General features: G+C 38.1%; 1 long non-coding RNA gene across 1 annotated transcript in view; it reads right to left on the bottom strand.

Moving 5' to 3' along the window:
* The window catches only part of LOC146441012 (uncharacterized), a 29793-nt gene that overhangs the window by 2537 nt on the left and 972 nt on the right, over positions 1 to 26284 (bottom strand). The window lies entirely within an intron of this gene.

Genomic DNA, 26284 nt, shown 5'->3' with positions numbered 1-26284 from the left:
CTGAGCACCCGTCTACTTTCTGGAGACCAAACTAAATGCAAACTCGGGAACATCTCCACAGGCAATCTGGGGTACCTAATGTACCACACAATGGGGACTTGGGATCCTGCATATAGCCAGAGCTCTCAGCCATCCTACACAAATCAGCTCTCTCAACCGCTGCACTCCTCCAAACAAGGACCTGTTAGAAGACAAGAGTGAATCAAGTGGAAAGACCCAGATACTCTCCATGGCCTCAGCTGTTCTTTTCTTCAATCCAAGTGATGACATCTGCCCCCAGTGAAGAAGGGGAAGAAAAGAGAAAGGCATAAAAGGAAAAAATTCAGGAGCTGCTAATAGAGTGTACGGTTGGCACAACATAACCTTTTCCTAACGTCAAGTCTCTTCTTATATTGGAATAGTGTTTTTTCCCCGTGACCACCACTGCATGCATGCATCTGTCCTTAAAATGTGCAGATGTGCCCGTGCAGGTACATTGAAGGATTTGGGGAGCCAAGGCAAGGGCAAAGGATTTGTCAAGGACATTTTTCCTACCAATGTCACACATTTGGCCTGAGTAACATAAAAAGGCTCTGTGACTACAGTGAAACATGGAGATTTTGCTACAGATCTCACTTATATTAATTCCTCATTCCCTAAAATGTCAATATAGCAAATTCCAAGGCAAGCTTGTCTAGAGAAGACTTCTAATGTGTTCAGAAATTTCTTTCCAACACTTCACATGATATTTCCAGGCACGTGACACACTCTGGATGGAGCATTTATGACACCTGACATCTAGAGCATTCACATGCCTTTTCAATGACAGCTGCTGAGAAGAAATAGCATCCTCCAGCTGCACAACTTTTTTTCCTTCCCTCACTTGTGAATTGAGACGTTTGGCTTTAAAGTGGCTCTCTGTACTGTACTCTTAGAACTGCAATTGTTACTTGATGAAAAGAAACCAAATGCTCCATCAGTGACATCTGACAGCAAATAAAAATCTCTTTCCTAAGGGCATAATGGGCAGGATGCAGCCATATCATTCTTTCCTCTTATTAAATCACACTATCCATGGGATTAGTTATCAGGCACTAGACGCATGGACTCCACAAAAATATACAAAGCAGAAGAAGGATACAAAAGGCAAGCACACACTCCTCCTCAAAACTGAGCACTACGATATTGCGTGAATAAATTAATGTGATTACTCCTCCAAAGAAATACCAAGGAAAACAGCTGGCACTAAAGCAAGGCCAGGTGCCCCATCACCTTAAGCCTGGCCTTCACAGTGAGCTGAAATCATGGGGGAGGAAAGAAACATCAGTTTCTCACTAGCTGCATTCTCTTGCATCAATTTTAAAGAATAATCAAGGATCAATTTTAAAGAACACAAGCATATGCACAGTAATTTCCAGATAGTTAAACAAGGGTGAAAAACAGAATCAGATGAAACTAAATTCTGAGTTTGTTCATTCTTTCTTCTCACAACAGCTGTCCAGCCGCAGTCTCCTTCTCAAGTCTAATTAGCAGTCCAAATTAAACCTTCATGTCACTCTGTTCAATAGAGTTTGCATGTGGCATACATTTGCACTAATGTGCTATAGTAGAGATTTTCGTAAGAGACCCTCTGCTAGTATTTAGATGTTGAGGAATCAGATTTCAGAAAGGGCTGAGAGTCCTGACAGATAGATTCTCCGTATAGAGATGACTAGGATATCAAGGGCAATCCAGAGTGAATCAATTAGTTGAAGTTCTAGAGGCAGTAGATCCACTGAGATCCCCATATCAGATCTACCAATCACACATACCCTACAGCTCCTTTAGTGATACAAGACATCAATAGTTAAGAACCTTAAATGTGCCCCACAAGCCAAACAAGGAGATTTTTGGGTTTTATGTATGCTGTATACAGACACAATGACTTTAAATTATTTATCACATTTCTTCAGCCTAATATACAGAAAATAACACTGGTAACAAAAATCAGATTAAATATTGGCAATAGTTTTTTCTTACTTTTTAATATTTCGTATATTTACTCCTAATTTGCAAATTACAGTTCAGTTCCAAAGGACCCACAGAGGACTAGCAAAAAGATGACCTTTTGACCACAAACAACTATAAGGCCAAGGACAGACCTCCCTTCTCCTACCACTGGGTCAAAGAGGAGAAGCTTAACAGGGAGATTCCCACTGCACAAAGAATCTCAATCACATTCTATCTGTGCCCCTGTTAAATCCTTCCCAGAGAAAAGCTCTCCATATCTCCTCTTCACCACAAGCAACAAAAAATGGGAGTCAGCAAAATCCTTTTGCTTTTATCTATCCTCATTTAGAAGCATAGGAGGAAGGGGTTCTCACTGTGAAACCTCCTTGCTTTTATTTGGTGATATGGCTTGAATCCCTAAGACACAACATTTCTGTTTCTCTCTTGCACAAGGGAAGGCCAAATTCTGTGCTGCATGGAATACATGAAGAGTTGATTTAGGCTTTCCCAAGCAGATATCCAGACCTGAACTGGGAAGTATCTCACATAAGGAGGACTTACATGAAGGGGGAGGAAGGAGAGGATGCACATCAGTGCACTTATCTCTGACTGCACAGCAAGTCCAGACCCCAGAGCTCCAGTCAAAAGCACCATGCAAATTACCTTAAGTGACCTCAGTTTATTCACAGAGCATTTTATTCTAGAACATGCATCCTGTGAATCCCCTTGGCAACTAGCTAACAGCCAGCAAAATATTCCCTGCCAAATGCCCATTAAACTTCACATAGCGTTCCTACACCAAAGAGGCTTTATCTCTCTAGTTTGTGGTCTCATTTTTTAAGCATCCTGCAGCACCAGATAAGCTTTTAAAAAAGGTATTCATTATTTGATGTTTCTTTTGTTCAGAAAAAAATGACAACAAATAAATTCAGGAAAAAATAAAAAAGAACAGACACCACTTTCATATTTTCAGTGGTGCTATTCACATGATGAAGAAAAGATACATTTTTAACATTCCTGCCCAGAATATTAAAGTCCTGCATTTTGCCAGAGAGAGAATCTGGATATAGAGAGCTTCATTATCAAAGGTCTCAGCACTTCTTGTCTGTATATTCCCCAACAGAATCTTGGGTGTCACAATCACTTTCTGGGAAAGCAATTTTGATCTTCCCACAGAAAGCTATTAAAAGTAACCTGGATCTTACAGATGCAGCACTTTAACCCGAGAATTTTAAATAAGCAATAGCCCCTCTTAATTATTTAATAAAGATTTAGCATTAGGTATTAGCTCCTGGAAAGAGCTGTATGTCAAGTATATGTCGTATAATTTGTTACTGAAGGATGAACATTAATGTCTGTTGCCATCTTAGAAGACAGGCTCAACCTGGGCAATACTTTACTAATAGTTTGCAGGGTGGGAGGATTTTGAATTTCCATCATTTTTAATGATTCATTTGTGTTTTAATGGGGAGCCAGTTTCACTTCACATCCTTGGGCCATTGCAGACATTTTAGCCCCCTGAGTTAATTCTGTGTTCATTCCCCAAAATGAATATTCATACCATTCAAATGCAAGTTTTAATTAACGGCACCAGCAGCATTATCATTATTACACCTGAAAGATTCAAAGCCAGATCAGAGAAACGTTGCCACAATAGAATTCACTAAATTCTGCTCATATTCCCTTCTAAGGCTGATCACCTTTAAAGTAATGAGAATAAACTATGGGATAATATAAGACAGATCTAATTAAGATAATGAACTGGAGATTATGAATATTGCTACTCCATGTCTGAAGAATTTTAATATATTACTCTAACAGAAGGTTACAGATTTACAAAAGGAAAGATAGAGAAATATACAATGTGGGCTTTTTGGACAAAGCTTGAAATTCAGAACCTAAAATGTATAAATAAGTGGGATGGAGGGAAATCAAGGAGTATATTTCAGGAAACACACATCATAATTTCTTTTAATTAATTTACTTAATACTTCCATAGAATACATGATGAGTGAATTCTCCATACAAAGTGAAAACAGGCAGGGAAATATTGTGAGAAGCTGAGAGGCACTTATAAGGCTATACTGCGGCGAGTTTTATCCTAGCTTCCATCTGATACGGCTATTATGGCCTTGGATGAATTTTTCTTGAGGGAGCAGCCTAATTAGCTTGCCAGCAGCAGCAAGGAAGGGAAAGGGAGGGAGGCAGACAGAGAGGAAAGGGATGAATGAGCTGTTAGGCAAAACAGAGTTGATATCAATAAAACCTACTGTTCAGTTTCTGTGAAGCTTCATCTTCCAAAACAAGGCAGCAGAGAGACAAATGTTTGAGGGTGAAACTAGAACTAAACAATTTTCTGTAATCAATAGCAGATTGTCAGAAATTGTCCTTCTCACATTTGCAGAGGTACATTCTTCAAAGCAAGTGCCTGGGAACTGCTGCCTTGGAATGGTACCCCCAGATAATTCACTGTAATTACTCTGCTACGGGTAAAATTTCACTCCAGAAAGAATCATTATTACCCTTCTAGAATAGAAACATCAGGTTACTAGCATATTCATTGAGGAGTAAGTAAAATTAGGCCAGGCTGTTTTAGCTCAGTGCTGCACTACAGGGCCTCCTGTGGAAAGCAGGGCCATTGGAAAAACTGAAGACTTGAGGGGTCTGCCTGACAAAGGCATGACTGCAGCTCAGGTAGGCATAACCTGCCCATCACTGGCAATGACAGCAGCATGCCTGCAGCAGCACAGATTCCCTTGGACTGCACTGTCTTGCCTAAAACTGTAGGTAAGTGCTGAGCTTTGAAGCCTCATCTGTCACAGGGGAATTGTTGCTCATACTCAAACTGGTCAGTGTAACACCCGGCCCCTGTGAGCCAGGAGCCTTCATGGTGTGAGGAGTGACAATGCTCCTGGAGATTATTTGCTCTGTGTTGCATGCTGCTACCTGTAGACTAACGGGTCCTTGATGTGCCCCAATACATGTGGAAGTATAAACATGTCAAAATGTCCACAGTGTTATTGTGACTCGTCAGAGACTCCTCCACAGAACTAAGCTAGCATTGCTAGAGGGAACGGGAGGCACCAGACCCTGCACTCAGGGGAGTGCAGAGCCCTTAACAGAGGCTGCTCACTGGACATGACAGTGGAAGCAGTTTTATGATAACCAGCTCAGAATGCCACTTCATGTTTTGTTGCCATAGCAATGCAACATAAGGAAAACAGAATAAAATTTTCCTTGATTAAAGACAAGGTTTAGCTTAGAAAATATCCTTTGACAGAAAGAAGCATCTGAGAATAAAATGAAAGTAATGTCATTCTGGTTCATTTCTCTTGCTCCAAACAGGATGCCATAGACAATACATAATGACTCCAACATTCATTTCCAAAAGAATAATTCTCACTGGTGCCACCTGTCAAATTTTCATCTTGTTCCAGACACAGAGGTTGTACTATAGATAAGCCTAATTGTCATTGGCTTCACTGAAATAGGAGCGCTATTTCTCTGTATTTTAGAGCATCCACTTTCCTTGGAAAAACAGACATCTATGGATCTGGAGACAGAGAAATTCAATTTTTTTTGAGCTTGCCTTCATATTATTCTAGTAGAACAACCCCCAAACAAACAACATCTATTTCTCCCTAAAGCAGCAGAAAGAGTATATCCATAACACAATCTGTACAAAGAAAAAGCCTGTCTGTGAAACAGGCAGGTTCTGGAAGCTTGCTCAGTGCTTGGGCTAAGCAAGGAAATAGGGACATAAGAAGTCTCACTACTTATAAGCTGAACAACCAGCACATTTCTTTTACCCTCAGTTCTCTCTTGTTAGCACAGTATTAAAAGTAATTCCAAAGGAAAATATTCATCTGGGCAGACTCATCCCCTTGAGGAGAGAGTGAGAGCACAAACATACACCAGCTGTTCCTCACGCTGCTCCGTGCTCTCCTACATGTCACTGTGGTGCTTTGGCCATGAGCTCAATACAAAGCCCCAAAAGAATAAACTGGAAACTAGGACTGTTCTAATATGTCTGGCAAAAGCCTGAAAAAATCAGAACAAGAGCACTGAAGCAATTCCTTACAGGTCTGCCAGCTGTCTACTATACACCAGCTCACTGGGAGAGGACAAATTAAATGAGGAGTCATCTTCACTCTCTGAATTTTAAAATAGATTCTTAGGGTATGACTTGAAATAAAATCAGTAGACTGTAGAGGTGGGTAAGCCTGATCTTTTAGAAAAATCTAGTTTATCTGAATAACTTGTATTGATGAAATTGACAATGCACTGCAATAAACTGTTAAAACTGCCCTGACTTTTATGCATTTAATTTGGGCATTAGACACAAGACACTTCCACTGAGACTGGGAGGCATATTGAAACAATATGCAACAATAAGCAGGGCAGACATTCAGTGAGAGGACAGGGCACCTCTTTGTAAACACTTGGGTGACAGGAGGTTCTCCAGCCACAGGCAGACTCTCTCAGCCTGCCAGTCAGCCCACACATTTTCCTCCACGAACGTGGGAGATAAAGCAAGGAAAGGAAAAGGCAGCTACAAATATGTAGGTGTGTTTAAGCAGACACTGGCTGGTGGGGTTGAAGAAAGTAGGCTTGCCTGCTTTTAGGAAAAGGAAGCATTATTTTGGGGATACTAAACGACTTGTTTTAAAACCTTTTTCTTTAACTGTTATATTACCTTGGATTAGAAGTGATGTAGCCACTAAACTCTGGGTAGTCACTGTCCTGTGGAGACAAAGACTTTATCAAAATGCAAAAGGGTCACTTGATTTCACACCAAGAGTTAAAGGTGCAAAAGCTAAAACATGAAATCTGATAAAGGAGATATAACACAAATAAAGCTCACCTTCCAAATCATTACAATCTAGTGAAAGTTTTTAGTGAGGAAAGATGCAAAATAATTTTATTTTTCTGTATCATAATTCTGATAATTTTTCAGGCAGTTAACATAATTGCAGTTTGATCATTTTAATGTAGCTTATAATCATCATGGAAAAATGAGACAGCATTTGCCATCTCTGATTTGCAGAGCTGAAATATTTCTCCCTGTATTTACAGGTTCTCCCATTCTGACAAGGGTTTTCTCGGCTTAAAAAGGAAAATCAAATCCCAAATGGTCACAGTTTTCATAGATACTAAATTAATTCTTGATTTTTCTCCTTTCCTATATAAAACAGAGAATTCATTCACAGATAGAGAACCATCACCTGTCTGCAGTGTCACTTAAGAAAATTATTTCTTCTGATTTAACTAGAAATTAATGATATTTTTTGTTGTGAGATCACAATCTCAACTCCAAAATTGATGTATTACCAATTATTTCTCTTTTGTTATCAATGTTTATTGGTTTTTTGACAACATTGCATTTTCCAAATACTTTTGTTTATTAATATTTTCCTTTCCCAATATTCAAATCAATGGTTTCAAATATTCTTTTACTCTCCATTATCTTTTCTTCTTTAGTTGGCCTCAAGACCATATTTTTATCCTATGCATATGCATACAGATGAAAAGATCAAGAGATACGAGCTCACTCAAATCTCATCATCTGTCTTATATCCAATGCACCGTACATTAATGGTGCATTAAAGTTTTTGAATTAAATCAAGGTAAAAAATTCAGTTATGATGATAAAGACTGCTATAATCCAGCAATCACAATTTTATCTGCTGCATGAATACATGAGTAGGACATAAGATTTGAATAACAATGGGAATATTGACAAATATTGAGTAGCTGTGTGAAAGTGTTATATTTAATATGGTGGGTGCAGCATTGTCAAAAAGTGAAGGGGAACAGGCATGTCACCAGGTCAAGGACAAAGCTCAATTTTCACACTACCCCTTGTACTGATCTTTAATTAGTTCTCTTGCAAGCAAACTCCAGGTGCTAAAGTGTATCACCTAATAAAAGTTTTAAAGACCTTTGATATTGCGCTGTTCTGTTTAAAATAAGCCAACTTAATGAATAGTCAAAGTCTCCCAACAAGAGGAAGCTAAAAGACTATGTAGTTCTCTTACTACTCTTTTAACTCAGCAGCTGCCAAGACGACCTGCATCAAAATTACTTGGTTGATGAGATGCAACTCCAGCTTGATATGAGGAGTCTGAGGAGGGAAGCATTACCATTCTGTCAAGAGCTCTTAAATAGAATTTTCCAGAAGTCTGGACTTACACCGTCATTGTGGTAACATTTCTGGAAAGTGTCCTCACAACTAGAAGTCACCATAGTAAATAGGAGTCATCTGCTGGTCCCCTGCCTTTTCCACTCCCAAGAAGTAAAATGACCTATTACTAGCTCATGGACCGTGGTTTTGAATTGCTCTCCAGCACTGTGTAGGAAACCACAGGAACAAAAAAAGCACCCTTTCTGCTGGGCCAAAAGCATGGAATAAAATCCAAACCCAACTCAAAATGCAAGCCTGACAAAAAGACTTTGCAATCTAGGAACAAGTCTCAGGCATCTTATACCTAAGACCTAGAGAGATTAAATAGAAAATCCTTATCATCACTCATCCATATGAAAGCAACATGGATGCCTAAAAGGGCCCTAAAAACCCTTCACACTGAGTAAGGTTTCTTTACAAGAGGCACTATGAAAGGACCCAATAAGCTTTGTTCCTAACATCCTTTCTCAAGGTCCTGTGTAAGGAGCATGCTACAGTTTGGAGGGGGGGACAAAAGAAACAGTATTACAGCTATTTCAGCCATGACATTTCTATTTCATGCAATCCTATTTCACATTCCCATAGGACACTGAAGAGGAACCACAGTTTGAGCTGAAGAGATTACACTAGAGCTTTCACCAGGCCCCAGGGCAATTCAAGGTTAAAGGAGATCAGAAGTATTTTGAAGCTACTTTCGCCTCTCTTCCTACTGGGTCATGATTTCTGTGCTTCTACTCTAGGGACAGGACACAGAATTTCACTCTGATTTGCTCAAAGTTGCCAGTTCCAGAACTATTTCAGATGTCCTGGGTTCTCAGTCTGCCTTCTTTATGCTGTTCTTTAGCACCAGGGCTGCTCAGCCTGGAGAAGAGATAGTTCACTGGGATGTTATCACCGTGTATAAATACCTGATAGGAATGAGTAAAGAAGACTGCTCTCTGTAGCACCCAGTGACAGGAAAACAGGAAATGGGGTACAAACTGAAATACAAGAAATGGCACTTTTAACACAAGCAAAACCTTTTTTTTTTTTTTTAATTGTTAGAATTGTCCAAGGTTGGAATACAGAGGTCATGAAGTTTCCACCCTTGGGGATACTCAAAACCCAAATGGACACAGCCTTAGCAACCTGCTCCAGCTGACCCTGCTCTGAGTAGTGACTTGGACAAGACAGAGATTCCTCACAAACTCAGCCACTCTGATGTCAAGAACCCTTCTAGACAATAACTTGATGGCTACTTCACTGCAAGTAACTGAAAGCTATCAGCATCTGTAATGCTTGCTTCAAAATAATATTTCCTTCTCTGAAGGAAGGCACAATGTGCAAATGCAGAACACAGTGCTGGATGAATTCTTCCAAGTTAGTATTTCTGCCTGCTCTAGCACAATTCTCAAGGGACCCTGAGTAGAAAAAATGCTGCAGAAACTTGGAACTAGAGAAGTTCCATATGCTCCTCTGTCTTTAGAGATGTCCCAGTTTTATGCTTGGCTATATACAGATTTTCTTAGGAAATTGGCCTCAAGAGATGCTTTTCACTGAGGTGTGGGTGGGGTGGGCATGACTTCGGGTGAGGTTTTCAAGGGCATCTGAGAGATTTAGGAAACTGAGAACTGGGACATCCTTTTCTTTGGCTGGTGATGAACATGCTTCCCCACCATATTTATTTCTTGCTGTGTGTGATTCCTTGCAATGACAACTACAACTTCAATGATGTGACACCACATTAGCCTCACATCCTACACAGTCCAGTAACAACAATAATCTGCTGTGGCTCTCGTCACTCCAGATGCTTTAGAGTAGCTCTCCAGTTTAGGAGACAGACATAGAGGCTTGCAGCATGTATCAGGTAGCAAACAGAAATTCTTTGCCAGAAAAAATAACCAACATGGTCAGGTTTTCAGGTTTCTTAAACTGAAAGAGTTCTGCAATGTCAGATGGTTAATCTATTGGGATTTTGCACTGCACCAAAAGAGATTACTTTCTCATTTTTTTCACAGTATCTATAGCATCAGTCAGTACCACCACCATTCTCTCAAGAATGGTGTCACAGAAAAGTATACAAATTAGGAACTCTATGAAGGGCCACATATTTTGCACCTAGAAATATGTTCAAATATTCACATCAGCTTGCCTGAATCCTAAAAAAAAAAATCTCCTTTCACTTCCATCTCAGAGCCCCCTACATGTGGCACCTGCATCATGGACTTCTGAGCCCTAGAAGAGCAGGACATGTGAGACCACTTAGTTAGTACCACACTATCCTGACACTGGGATCTAAGAACCTGAAACAGAAGATGAGGCAGGAATAAAAACAGAAAAAACAATGTCTGTCAGGTCTGCCTGTCACAGATAGGAGCTTCTTTGACTGCTGTAGAGCTAACAAATAGAAGGGACATTCATGGCATGCACTCCCTTAGCCTCCCCCCTCCTGCCTTTCCTCTCTTTGAAAAGCCAGAGCTCTTTGCATCTCTACTGCATCTCTGGTTTCAATGACACTCAGTTTCTTTGCTTCCACATTGATATTTCACAGATTCTTAATGACTCCTTATTAAACCAAAAAGTGCGTTTTCATACATGCTAATGAAAAGAGCATAATGTTAGCTCAAGGAGTGGGAAGTACAACTCCACAATGAAGCACTTTGCCAAAATACCTCAGTATTCACATGGGCAGGTGAAAAATATACTCGAGGACAGAGTAATAACAAAGTTATATTCACATGCAAGGACATCACAGCATACATGGCATATAATGAATTTGTGTTTAAACATCTGAATGGAGTGCCTCTGCATAAAATGCTGTGAAGGGATTAAGCCAAAAGAGTCATGTGGCAGTGACTCAATAAGAAAGATAAAGCACAGTCATTTAGGCCCCAGTTTCCCCCAAACCTTAGCGTCAGCTGCTCAGGCTTCATTAACATTACCACATCTTGTGCTTCAGCTATTAACAGCATACTACATTGTGACTGGCCTTTTGTGGGGACACAAAAAGAATGAGTGGTCACAAGGAAACCTTTGTGCCTCTTCCACAGTTGCATAGGAGAGCCAGTCCTTGCAGTCCACAGCTGTATAGGGAGTTTCAGAGTTAATAATGCCAGCAGCAGAACACTTTTCAAAGGAAAGTGGAGCAGAAGGGAGGGCAGTTAAAGCTCTGCTCTCTTTCTCTCACATTAGCTACCAAACTAAACAGAGGGAGTTTATGCTATACCCCCACAAAGGAGACGTACAAACTACTTGTCATTGAAGAAATCCTTTCCATGGCACTGAGACTTTCTGCCTGCCCTTGAGAGCTGACAGGCGCAACGCTTTCAGGAATTACCAGCGCTGCAGTGCACCTGCAGTTCCCCCAAGATTTTGCTGTGCCCTTGATAGTGTCAGGAGAATAGACATCATAGAGGATTTATGCATGTCCTATTGCTGGATTTATTCATGGATTTTTAAGCACTGGCCATATGCGTGATGCTTAATAAGACATTAGCTCTGCCTCAAAGAGATTATTTGTTACATATTTCTTCCTTCTCTGCCTCAAAAAAATCACTAAGTGTATTTTAAAAGGTATATGAAAAGCCTTATTCACTCTCAAAACATCAAGTCCATCAGCATGCCTAACTAGCCAATTAGCACCACTGAATTTGTCTTAAATGTCAAACTTTATGAATAAGCAATCTGGGTAAAAAGAATTGGAAGCTTGTCTTTACTAAGGACATGCTTACAGTCTGTAATATGAGCTGTAGGCTCTATATAAAAACCTTCAGAAAGAAAGGGATAAAATAAGAAATAGGGGGTGATGCTAGAAAACCAAAACTCTCCTCATGCAGAAGGAATTAAAAAGACTATTTTAAATAAAGCTGGACGTGTCTCGAATGCAGAAAATCCATTTGTGTCTGAGTGAAAGAGCCAGCAGGTGTCAGCCTTGCTTTATCCAACCAGCCTCTCCCTAGCTCAGTAGAAAATTCTTGCAAATTTGTTTGCTCTGATTTTTGGCCATCATTTTCTTCTGAGGAGTAATAGTTACACAAGTTAACTGTGTTATCACAGAAGTCTATATTGAGCAATATTTATATAGGTTAAAATGTTGAAACAGCTGGTACCATAGCAACTGCTGCATCAGATGGATTATAACCAGGTGAATGACAAGACTGGAACAACTTCCTGATGAGAAATTCAATTAACATGTCAGTGTTTGTACGCAGAAGCTAAACAGCAATTCGTCTGACGTGGCAGTCACATTTCACATGGGATGTTTTTCTCCACAAGGGAAACGATGACCATAATACCTTTATGCTTCCTTCACATTTATATGTATGCCTGCTTTCAAGGCATTCACTTAAGAAACACATTTATTTCCTTTATACAAAATTCTAACTGCTGAAATCACACATCACACAGGCAGTGTTTCATAATGCCAGTGTTACACTCTGCTGTGTAACAACCTGCAAACAAAATAGTGTTTCCTTTATTAAAAATGCATATAATATCACTTTTAACCTAAAATTTTATAAAGACAAAGTGGCGTAACACACTGTGTAGGCTAAAGGCAAGAAAAAAGCCCAGTTCTTCTGCAATTCAGATTTTGAGAGGCTCCTTATCTCCTGCTACACTGCAATTTCCATAGCACTCTGCATTCCCAGGGATGCTGTCAGTCACTCTGATGGGTGCAGCACCCAACACTCTTTATTTCTGATGATCTTTTAAACCCACTCCCCTCATCCCAGTACAGTGTAACCTGCAGAAAGCACCTCTAATAAAGGAACAGTGGAAAAATGCATCTGTGGAACACTTCTGACTCTTCATTTTCCTATCTGCTTTAAGTTATGCCATAATTTGATGTAGGGACTTGTAGTAATTCCTTCTGAGATCTCAAAATCATTTCTTTGGTGTATACTCATGTGAAAGTGCCCTTTGGGTCTCATATTTTAAAACAATTTAATCTGCTTCAACCACAAAGACTGTCAAATGTTAGTCGATACCCAAGCCATCTTGTTTCCATTTGAAAATGAAAAGTAACACATTACTTTGATTATTTCCAAAGTCTCGTACTTTTTTATAACAAACTCATACAAAGAACATGCACAAATTTCTCAGAAGCTGACATGAAGCTTTTCCCACTCACAAATTTCAAGTCTGGATTTCTACCTGATGAAATGCTTAAAAGAAGCTTCCCTCTCTCTCATAGGACTTCCGCCCAGGACTACACAGTTCCCCTTGTTCCCCAGTTAGCTTTACTTTCCAATTCCTATTTATCTTTGGGCAAACAACTGCACCAAACTGATACATCAGTCCCCGAATTTGTGGCCAATTTCAAGGCAAGTCCTTTTGGCTGCCCAGATAAAAATCTACTTGGGCTTTGTCCAACCAGCTTCTACTGCTGTGTTTATTATTAGAATGAGGGAAATTCCATGGCTTCCTCATTTAGAATAAAGCAGAGATTATGTAGTAATACATAGCAAACAATACTTCTGAGATCAGACAACCAGCACCACCATGAAGCAAAGCAAAACCCTGTGTCACACAGGATATGGTCAAAGTGGAAGTTCACAGTAAGCATATACTCAACATGAAGTTTTATACTCTCATGAGTATATCAGTGTCAGAATATGAGCTCTGAAAAGTGTGGGGTTTTTTGAGGTTTTGTATCAGTGCCTCATTACTGCAGTTTTGTGAATTTGGAAGGCTTTCTGTACAACCACAAGTATTAAAAATAGCCTTTAAAACTGAGCTGTGAAATTTTAATCTGTAGCTATTGCAGTTAGGTGGGATCAAAAGGCATGTGAGAGACAGATTAGACTAACAAGCAAGCCACTGGATGGAGACTCAGCTGTCTGAGGTTCAGAAGATTTCCCTTCTGTTTTCAGCCTTTTCACTTACGTATGATAGGACCACAAAGAAGCCACTTCCTCTCACTATACTTTTTATTTTCTGCTATCCTATTTCTGTATTCCCTGTTACAATTATTCAGAGACAAAGACTGCTTTCCATTTTATACTGTGCTTACATAGCAGAGACCATATATTGTCAGGATGTCTCAGTGCTCAAGGAATGCAGTTATCCTGCATTAAACAACATTATTAATAAATCATAGATACCTTGGAAAATGTCAATTCCTTTAAAATTCTGGTCACATAACCAAGGCCATCTATCACATGCTTTACTATGGTTTGTTTGTTTGTTTTTTAGAAACTTACAATTAACATTTCCTGAAATCAAACTTTGTCCAAGTTTCCTTTCCAGTTCCTTTTGTGTACTGAAAGAATCTGGTATAAAATGTATTTCATTTGTAAAGAAATAATTTCAAGATCTAATCATAATGGGACTTCATGCAGGTAATTGCTATTTGTACACCACAATGGAATAAAGGGGTTAATTAATTGTCATATTTTAACATCAATGCAGCTTCAATACGTCTAAATTTATGGACACTAGAAGTGAAAGATATTGAATTCATTGACAATAAAATGTATGTGCATTTCTTATTATGTGGGTTATTACAAACACATGTAACTTGATTTGGATTTGTACAAAAGATCAGAATCAAAGAAAGTTGAATCAAATCAAATCAGCAATTTTGGTGAAGATAAAGTATTTTTCTGTCATGTTGGCATCCATACTAATGAATTAGAGGACAAATGTACAAATTCTAATTGCTCTCTCTGGGCATATTTACACTGTGCAGTCTGAAGATTGTGAACACAAAGGCAGCAGCATAGCTAAGTTTGTGGGAATCAGAAGAGTATCAAGAGGCTGCCTCTGTTTCGTCTTTTTATTAGCTTGGAAGCAAGGCCATGCCTACAGCATCACAGCACAGTCAGACATCACCAAACATCTCTCAGCGTGGTGCATTATACAAACACTGCACAGAAGCACAGGCCAGCACAAAACTGGGAACTTCTAGTAACCTCCATTCTGTTTTCCAGACATATTCAAAGAAACTAGTTTTGCTGAGTTGATGGTATGGAGTATCAGCTTAATCAATAAAAATTGACAATTACTAGCACTTCGTACTGTTTATCAAAATCAAAATCAAAGTTGCCATCTCGTATTTGTTGCTTCTTATCAGCTGAAAATGTTCAACATAATTGAACATAGAAGGTTTGTCAAAATTCAAGCTCTTGCTGATAGGCTTCTTTGAGCAGGTCCTCACAGATTTCTGCTACATCATTTCAGGCCAAAGATCTTTTATAATCTGCTGCCATTTCCTGACTGTAATTATGAATCATATATCTCAACACAATCTACTGTTCCAGATCTTTTATCATTCCTTTTTTTTTCTTTTTAATTAGATTTTTTTTTGAGATTTAGTTTGCAGAAATATGCCAGTATTTTTGGACCATGCTTTTCAGCTAGTGTAAAGTTACATAGGTATAGGGCTTTTTTAAGTGGCTTGGAGAAAGCCTTAGATCTGTCCTACAAACTGGTTACCTAACTGTCCTTTGTGCCTTTGAAAATATCCTGTGGGGCCCCATATTTACTTTTCTAATTATTTAAAACAGTTTGGACCTGAGCCAATAAGGTCCATTAAGAGGCACTCAGCCAGGTTCTTCATGCAAATTTCTAACATCTTTATAAACATGTGGCCAGAAAGACACAGACACTGTTAAGAAACCACTTTTCCTTTGGATCAGTCACAAACTCCTCTGGATTAAAAAAATCCAACCAGAAATGGAACAAAGATAATTAATTTTATAACCTTAATGTGCACCTCTTCTCCCAAAACCAGACAAATTGGCAGGTGGCGAGAGGAACATGTTAGGAAAAATCACCAAACATCAGGAGGCTGTTATACAAGCCACAGAAATAGCCTTCTCTCTGCATTGGGTGTGCATCTGCTTACACATAGCCTCTCTCTCAAGGACCCTGCTGCAGAATTACAGGAGATTCAGAGAAGAATGAAAGAAAAAGGGAGAAGGAGTTTTGCAAAGGATACTTCTTTTCTTAGAAAATAAACGAGATATAGCAAAGGCACTTCAATCCTATATCTTAGTAATCCTTACTATGTCTATATACTAGTGATATCAGGGTTGTAATGGACAATATGAGTAATAAACAGGCAGAAGGAAAATAACTTCATAGGTATGTTCTTCAATTCAGGGATTAGGGATTAGGCTGAGATCTATATGGGACCTGCAAGTAGCTCCTGTACAGCTTTTTGCATCTCCCCCAGTGCTGGCTGTGGTGAGACACAGGACAGCACACAGGTCTCATACAGTAGTGCAATTTTTTTTCCTCCTTTAGCCAGTGGACACAGTCCATGAAAACATGAAACTGGGCATATTCCCAAGGCTATAAACTGGAGTTATTAAAATAGGAAAATTGCAGTTGCAACACTACTCAAGTCTGACTAACTTTTGTTCCTGAAAACTAGAATTTAAAAATCATTCATAATGCATCCTGCTTCCCTGTTCAGTGCAGTCATTCCTTTCAGCTCTTTATCTCCAAAATGCCTTGGATAAAACCTGCAGGAACTAAAAATAACAACATTAGCTCATCATCACACTCTGGTCAATGAGTTGAGTAATGCAGACCTTATGAAAACGTATGTTTTGAGCCCTTGCAGATGAACTGTATAACAGAAACCATTAAACACAATTCTATTGATCTAATTTCATTATTTTCAGCAGACTGGAGTTTAGAAATTATGAGTTCCACTAATGAATACCAACCCCAGGGGAAAAATGGCTCTAATTGATTAAATCTTAGTTGAAAACACCTAAGACGAGATGTTTGTTATTATAGATAAAGGTTTACTACAATGTAAGTCTGTGTTCATGCAAAATACTCAAAGCCTGGTTTTGTTCAGAGAGACAATATGCAGAAAATTTAGTAATTCTTTCACACTGATATATTACTGCTTTCGAGGGATAGGGCTAGATAATGGTATCCTTCTGGAACAGTATACAAGATAAGAAGTTTAAAATTATTATAATAGTAACCTCATATTTCTCTACTGAAATAGAAAAGAGCAGTTTTATATGTTGCAATTAAATACGCCATTTCTTTTCTTCAGAAGAGGTGGAGAAAAGTAGACATACAAAATTATTTCCTCACCACAAAACAATACTATTTCTTCTTGGCAACAAGGGCCTTCCTCACTCATAGAAGCTAATTTTAAAAAAACTAAAATTCATCTTACAAGGATATGCTGGTTGTACTGCCACAACAAAGCACCTAATCTTGCCTCCCATACACACCAAATATCAGGACTTCTTTCAATCAATTTCTACTGAACTTGAGTACAAACTCAACAACAGAAAGACCTACTGCTCTTATTGTGATTCTCCACAAAAGTCACACTTGCTTGATAGATTAAAGATCAATTAATGTTTTTTTCATTATTTTGGTGTTTGATTATTCTAGCTTCATGGGTCAAATTCTGACTTCAGTTAGAAACATACACCTGAAACAATTAAGTCCATTCATTTCATATGTATAGTAATGTAGTAGAAGAATTTGTAATGTAATAGAAGAATTGATGTGATGAAAGAGGGAGCAAGTAGCAGTGTTTACACACTTGTGCAACACTGAAATATATGTAATTATATGCTAAAGCTTGTTCTGTGCTTTTTCATTTTTGGATGCATTATGTAGTAGTTCTGCTTCCTATCTTGAGTGCCAGACAGGGCATACTGTTGCTCAGAGATTTGAACCATGTCACTGATTAATAGTTCTATTAAACAGGAATAATGTTCCTATATTTAAAGCACTTCATCATAATTAAGTCATACTGCAGAAGAGATAATAGACTGTTCCTGTACAATATCCGTCCTGAGGTAAGTCTAGGTATATGCATCTACTAGTTAAGACACACATATCAAGCTGCACATCAACCCCTCTCTCCAGTTTTTCAAGATACCCCTATGCAGCAGCTTTGCCCTCAAATGTATCAGCTGTTTTCTCCACTTTGGTGGCAGCCATGAACTTGCTGAGGGTGTTTCATCCCATCATCCAGATTATTAATAAAGACATTAATCAAGCTAGCCCAGGATCAATCACAGAAGAGCTGCACAAGTGGCTACCTAAACTTCAAACTTTGAGCCTAGTGACTAAGGCAGTTTTCCAGACACCTTGTAATCCATCCATACCTAATTTGGCTTATAAGGATGCTATGGCAGGCTTTAACATAAGCTTATTAAAGTAAAAGCATACAACATCTATTGTTCTATTTCAGTGACTAACAGAGCCAGCTATTTCATCACAGAGAACTACCAAATTGCTCAGGGATGACTTATCCCTGGCAAATCCATACTGGTTGTTTCTAATTACATTATTTGCCTTTAAGAGCATGGAAATAACCTCCAGAAGGATTTGCTCCACAATCACCCTAGAGACTGAGGCCAGGCAGAGCAGGCTGCACCTCCCTGGTCACCTCTATGGCCCTTCTTAAACCCAGGCATAATGTTTGGCTTTTTCCAGCCATCAGAAATATCCCCTAGTCATCACAGACTCTCCAGGGACAACAGATGGCACCTCCTCTATGACACCAGCCAGCATCCCAACCTGTCCCATGAATTGCTGTATGTTCAGCATGCCTAAATGGTCCTTAACCCAGCTTTTCTCTAGCATGGGTTGCACTTCCTTCCCTGTGATTCCACCACAAAGAACAAGTAGGTACCTGGGAGGCCTGCAAACAGATTTGCCAACAAATACCAACAAAGATACCTAGAATTAAACACATTCTTCTGTAGCTCACAAAAAAAGCTTTATAAAGGTAGATATAAAACCAATAGGAAAGAAGATTTTTAATTGCTTCTTTGGGTTTTTTTGGTTTTTGGTTTTTTTGGGGTTTTTTTTTCAACTGGCCATATTTTGTAGGGTGTTTGCTATGGCTGAATAGCTCAATGTCTTCAGCTTTACTCAAATTAAATATCTGGTTACACATTGTTTTTCCTGGCTCAAAAAAGACATATAAACCTGGCAGATGATGCTAGGGACATCATAAATGCATCTTGATTTGGTCAAAGTTAGAACATTACTCTTTGTTTTAGACTGTTTATATTGCGTTTATTTCAGTTCTAAGGAGCTTGTGAAAAAAATATAGCTCAAGAACAGAACTGAGCTCACTAGACCTGAAATTCTAAAACTACACAAACAAGGAGCACAGGAGCTTGAACCAGCAGTTATTGAAAACACTGAGACTTCAGACTGAACTTGTCATTTAAGGGACTCAAATGCTAATTCTTTTCTTAGCCACAATAAATACATTCAGTGAAATTTTGCACTGTTCTTACTAGTTCATCCCTATAACACATATCATCAAACACAAGAAGATATATAGCTAGCCAAAAACTTTTTAATGGCATTTTCAAAAAGGAAAGACAACTTTGTGCACCTCTATTAGAGCAGCTAGGCATGTAAAAGGTTTGCCTAACATTTGCCTAAACATTTACTAATCAACAAGTTACTTAAATCTTGCATTTTAATACGCATAAGTAGCAAACACCATACTTCTCACTGCTCAGGTTCATTGGGAAGGGGAATAGATTGAGTTTTCTCTTCTTTACACTGCACAGGAACCACGTCTTATAAAGGAAGTTAAAATGAGGTGGTGTGGACCAGAGGGAAGCAAGACCATGCTATACCAGAGGAGATCATCTCAAAGGCACAATGTCTTCAAGCTGCACAGATTGCACATCATTCATTGACCAAGGCTGTAGTGAACAGAACAGTCTAGCTCTGAATATTTTATTTTCCGGAATTCAGTCTAATGAATTCTTTGGCTGTAGAGACAACAGATTAGAAACAGAGCTGTGAGAAAACAACATATTTTGCATTTCCAAATGCTAACATATCAAAAACTACCAATAATATGTATTATAAGCCAAATTTTATCCTGGTGAGAATTGAAATGAATGAATTAGGATCCTCTCCAAAAAAAGGATGTGATAATGAAAAAGCTCATAGATCTTTCACCAAAGCAGCTCAGGACAGAAATCTACTGTGGTACACATCACTGAGCTGATTATGAGAAAATGGCAAATTTTAGCAGGCTTTTTCTCTAAAAGTATTAAGATTATCTGTATTGTCAATAACTCAGAATGACAAATAATCAATCTACTGTGCTTTCACAAGAAACAAAACATGATTTCTCAAGAATTACGGAATATTTTAAGTTTTCATACTAATAGTATCTGTGGAGTTTGAGAGTCTTTTTCAAATCCTGCTGTAGAGAGAAGCTGAACCACAAGACTTTAATTTTAATATATATTCCAAGTCAATTTTTATCACTCTTCAGCAGGAATGAGCTGAGCACATCAACCTAGTGAGCAAACTGGTTTAATTGCCCACAGTAGTTTCACCTTTGTTAAATGTTCTATAGATATCAGAACACTCCTCGTAGAACCAGACTGAAAACAATCTTGTAGCAACACGCAGGGGATACATGCATCTTTTTAGTTCTGTGGAATATACATGCATTGGATGGGGGAAAAAACCCAGCAGAAACAGAAAACATTGACTGTCTGTGAGAGTATAGCTTGTCTCCTGGGACAAATGATCCATGCTCTTCACAAAAGAGGAAGGAAAAAAGTCATTGCTGAATGAGAGATGCAGCCATGAAAGTATTTTGATGAATATTTTCTCTGTTTAAAACAATACTTCTATTTTTTTTTTCTCTCATCAGCTCAATAATTTAATTTATGGTGAGGTGAAATGCTTTTTCAAAAGCATAGTATGAAAAGTGTTGGAAACTCAAATTTTCAGTAACAATTGATATTTTCCATCACTTTAAAAAAGTGCACTTTAGAAAATTAAGTGGCTTGTTTTTTCAAATGCAAAGAAGTACTGACTAAGCTGTATTTTCAGAATAGCATGATTGCTGTTGGCACAACTGAAAAAAAAAGAAAAAAAAGAGATTGGTAAAGGTGTTTTCATCGGATAAGCGATCTCTGGCTATTAGAAGATGAAACTTCACCAATGTTCTGTTTCTCAAGCAATGCCACACTTTTTTCTATTGAACTGCAAAAGTAATATTAAGTGTCTGTGTCATAAGGAACTGAAAAGTGTCTTCTATCTCAAAACAGTTATCTTGGGACAGCCAGTTCATACTGCCTTGAAGTGCAAAGATATTATACAGCACTGGAGGATCTGATTCAAGCTGTGAAATGTCAGAGATTATTAAAATCATGATGCCAAATTTTAGGTCTATTTTATCAATAAGAACTCTGAGGCACATGTTACAAAGGTTTATTGAGCACAATGGCTTCATTATAGTTTCTTTTCAAGCAAATGTTAAAAAATTTTACAAACCCAAATGTTAATGTTTTGAAAAAAAATCAAATATTTTAAATTATCTGCAGATGGATTGCTCAGAATGGTCAATAGGAACCTGAGATACCAAACCATAGTATTGCTTTCTAAATATTAAAAGTCATGCCTTCAGAAAATTCAGTAAGTATACATTTTATCATAGAAGTGTTTATATGATACATGAGGAGTTGAAAGTAAATCAAACTCTACCTTTACTTGCAATAGTTATCGTGCTGTAAATTTATTTTCTGATGTAGTAGAATTACTCTCACGCATTTGAGAATTAGCAGTATCTATAGTACATAGCACAACAGCTGTCAGATTCTTTTTTAGTAGACTTTTACACTCCTAACATATGAAATATCTCCAGGAGAGCTTTAAAAATTTGGTGACTCATATTCTTAATGGGCCAGAATATTTTAATAACTGTTTCAAAATGTTTGTTTTTATGTGGAACAACTGTCATGAACACATCAAAGAGAACATGGTAACATCTGGGAGCCTCAGTCTGTATTTACTATATTACTGTCTTCTAAAGAAATGAACTTAATAGAAAATGTGTTCATATTGCCACCATGAAAATCTATTCAACAAAGAGCTGTTTTATTGATATACCATCCCTCAAAGAAGTTGTATTTTCAGTTTCTGTCAGTACCCTGTTCCCTTCTCATTCCCAAACTTGTAGAAAAAGCAAGCCCATCTTATGAATCTCTAGCTTTTGAAAACACTGGAAGATAGGATGGCTAAAGGCAGTGGTAAAGCAATGTAAGAACTCTTGGCCAGTTCTCTCGTAGGCTTTTCTTGACAAATCATTTTATCTGTTTGCATCTCAATTTCTCTTTTAAAAATAGAAAACAACGATTCTTGCCGTGTCTCTCCCATTTTGCATTTTCTTTCAGACTGTAAGCCTATTTGGGAAAGAAGTTTGGGGTTGTGCTGGGATTATTCAATAATACGGTTGCAGACTACAATAAAACAAATTCATAGCTTACTGCAGGGATCAGATTGTTCACCCAAGTCCACAGCAGATGGAGATAACCACAGTTCAAGTATGTATGCATTTCAGAATACAACCAATGTCTGCAGATTGTGTGTTCGCATTAATATTTTCAAGTAAATACTTAAAAAGAAGCTTTTTTAAAAAATATTGTTGCTCTCAGATGAAAATCAATGCAAACTGCCACCATGCCCATCCTCCTGCCCCTACTGTTTAGTTGTCTTTATTAAGGCCAAACCTGGTTCTTGAACGCCTTGCTAATTCTCTGGTGAATTCCACAAATACCAGCTCCATCTAAACAACAGATTAACTAACACAACTCTTTTGATTCAAAATGTCAATGAAAAATGTCACTCTACATGCTCCATCCCTGTCATTTAAATGAAAAGTATTTGACAGAAAAGATTACCCTGTGTGCTGTTTGCAAGAGCATCCAGGGAGCTGGTTAATGACAATAAGGGAGACAAAGAGTGGAAGATAGTGGAAGAATATACAACAATGTTCAGTGCAAACCAGACAAGAGAAGAGTATTGCAAAGCTCACTGATTGTGAACTGCCAGGAAGAGTATATTAACCTGCAAGTGGACAGCAATATTAAAAGTCTGGACTTCAGACAGTATCTAAAAGTGAACACAAACCTGCATGAAGAAAAATCCAGGCAAGCCCTTGTGCTCACAACTGTTTCATTTCAAGTCTTAAGAACCATAGGAAAGTAATGGTAACTGAACACCATGAAAGCCACCATTACAGGCTGAATCCTATTTGGCAGTTTTGGTCCTACCTTGATGGTCAGAGATGCTGGCACCCCTTCAACCTGGAGCCCTCAAATTCTGCACTTGGCTGTCATTTCAGGGGCTCCACTACCCTAGAAGATATCGGGGCAATGGGCACAACATGAAACACAGGAAGTTCCATCTGAATATGAGGACGAACTTCGCTTTGAGGGTGACCAAGCACTGGAATAGGCTGCATGGAGAGGTTCTGGAGTCTCCATCTCTGGAGATACTCAAAATCCACCTGGACACAATCCTGTGCAACATGCCCTGGGTGAGTCTGCTTTAGCAGGGGGGATTGGACTAAATGATCTCAGAGAACCCTTCCAATCCAAACCCAAATCATCCCATGATTCTGTATTTTCCAGCTTATGAAAGAAGAAATAAATAACTAATTAAGTAAATCCCTGAAGCTGCCAATAGGCTAAAGGTTTTCAGCAGATCACTAAGCTGGAATAGTCACACAATACAAACAGAAGGCTTTTATAGAGCTAAATTATAGAAACTATAAAAATAAATACAAAGCAGCAGAACACAAACACCTTTAAACTAGACAGCTAATTTTGCCAAGAAATTTGAAAACAAATAGCAGTGTGGTAGGAAAACTAAAAGAACAGCAGTTAGATCAGTGAGGATAAAAAAGGCTGAAAATACTCATATGAGGGACTTGAGGAAGTTTAAAGGAAGCATCAGTTCCCTCACCCTGATTTCTAAATTTTGAGCAGAAACTAAAGCAGGCAGTGACTGTGTACATAAAACAAAACATGGAATGTTTGTACTTCCTTACGTAGATAAGAAACAGAGGACAAGTGACATGTTATGGGAGGATTAAAAAACATCTTAATGTGTGAAAGTTTTAATACTACTACTAATTCTACTAATCATAATAGGAATATTAACAATTTTTACTGCCCAGGGAAAATGAGAAGCCTTCAATGTTGTTTCTAGGATATCTAATGCTATGCAAATTTGTAAAGATACTAATTAACAGATACATATAAACGGGGGATAGAATAAGAGCACACTAAGAAACCTTAAGAAAATAACAAATACAAATGAGAAAAATATAATTCCTATTGCTTCCACTGAAAAACAGGGCACTACTACTGGGCTTCCAAAATACTTGAATTTCTAGTTTATTCTCTCTTGCCCCTGATGGTTTCCATTTTCTTATTTGAACTTCTATCTTATTACTTCAAGAAATATAATAACCTAAAAAAAATCACACTTTTTTTCAGAAGTATTTTGTATAAATAGCACAGAACACAGGATAATGTATCAATTTAAGTAACAAGGGGAGAATATCCCACAGTATGCTATAGTAGCAATGTGATACAGGAAACACAACTGGATGGTGAGTCTCACTGTGTCAACATAGGATTTCAATCTTTAATTGTCTTTTTAAAAATTAAATGCAGCTGGACCAAAGTGCAACACAAAGCTCAGATGCAGAAAAGAGCTTACAAGATAAGGGCTAAGACTAATCACTAGCTCAGTCTCTCAAAAACACTAGGTTTGTCTGATTGAGGGCTTGGAAAGTAATTTCTCTATCATAAAAAGCCACGTTTTCAGCTGAGACATGGTCAGTAGTTCCACCTCAGAGAGCTGTACTTCACTTGAATCGTATGGAAATTTTAATGATGTCATCCAAACAATCTCAGTTTGCAAGAGGATGTGGTGTTCTATGGAATAGCAGAAATGAACTTTTTTAAGGTCGGTGAACCAACTGCTTAGTTAGTTTTAGTAACTACAGTACCTTGATAGTCTAAGTGGGGAAAAATTGTTAGTAGCAAAATGGATGTAGCACCACACTTCAAGGTGTTTCATGCATCCAGTCAGCTTTATCAAAGAACTAAGCTTGTGAAAAGTAATAAGTATACCTTATTTCAAATATCCCTTGCAATAACTGCTTTAGTTACATTTCTGTATTTCTGCCGCCCTAAAAATATCTCCATGGGAGATAAGAGAGGTGCTAGAACAACCAGATGGCACTTGCTTATATTTATAACGTTTACGTCTGGTGATAAACTACATGAAACATGATAAAAGATTAAGAAATGCCTGCATTTCACTGAGGAATAAAGATTTAAAACTTTTTTTTTTTTTTGAGGTTATATAGTAATCGCAGCTAATGGTTTGAGACATTAAGATGGACAATGCAAAAAGTTGTGTGTAATTTGCAGGATGTAGCGGTAAAGTAAATGCAAAATGAGCTAGCCTAAGTGCTGATTTTTAGGTATATTCACACACATACAAAAATATTGGCAGAACAGTAGTTCCATGATGACAAAAGTAATGTTTTGCAGAATCAAGGATTGTTCAGGACTATTTCCCCTCCTACCTTACCGTGGAGCAACTAAGAGAAATAATACTTGCAAATTTACAAAAAAAATCTTCCTTTTTGTCTTGGTTCTTCTCCTGCAATGGCAAAAGTACTTCCTTACATCCTGTGAGATTTTTTTGTTTTACACCTACCTCTAGGAGATTTGCACATATAAATACCATTAAAACACACAACCAATTCTTCATGTTCACTCAGAAACTAAAAGCTACCAGAATACAATGGCTGACTTGGCTGAAGAAATCCTCATTCACTGCAGAGAAACCTTTTGTCACTTATTAGCACCACTTCCCTTTGGCAAGGTAAGAACTGCATGAATATTTTTTCTCTAAAAACCAGTAATACCTGGAATTTATTTGATAATGGGGCAATATGTCTAATACAACTATTTACACTTCAGCCTGTCACTCTTTCAGTCACAGAAACCCAAGTCCAGGGAATGATTAATCTCACTGGAAACTAAAATAAATCAGATAACCACACCCTAAAATGCACCTTTTTATATTTGCTCTAAAGAGAGCTCTAGAATACCAACACAGCTTGAGGGTGTTTACAGTATAACATCCAAAGGTAAATATTTCACTCCAGGTTTCCTGTATTCCAAGCTGTGTTATACCTTTTTCTGCAAGACTGAGGACCCCATTAAGAGATTTGTCTCCCATGAAATTATTTTCTCACTGTTACTCCACTTTAACACAAAAGCTATCTTCTTAGGATTTCTGCAGTTCTGGGAAACAATCCTGTATTTCTTGCCATAAACTCATTCTAGTTTGTCAACATAT

This window comes from Lichenostomus cassidix, chromosome 2 (genome assembly GCF_008360975.1).
Source record: "Lichenostomus cassidix isolate B80296 chromosome 2, HeHo_3.0, whole genome shotgun sequence".
Lineage (NCBI taxonomy): Eukaryota > Metazoa > Chordata > Aves > Passeriformes > Meliphagidae > Lichenostomus > Lichenostomus cassidix.
The sequence above is the reverse complement of the archived record's forward strand: the minus strand, read 5'-3'. Positions and strand labels throughout refer to the sequence as shown.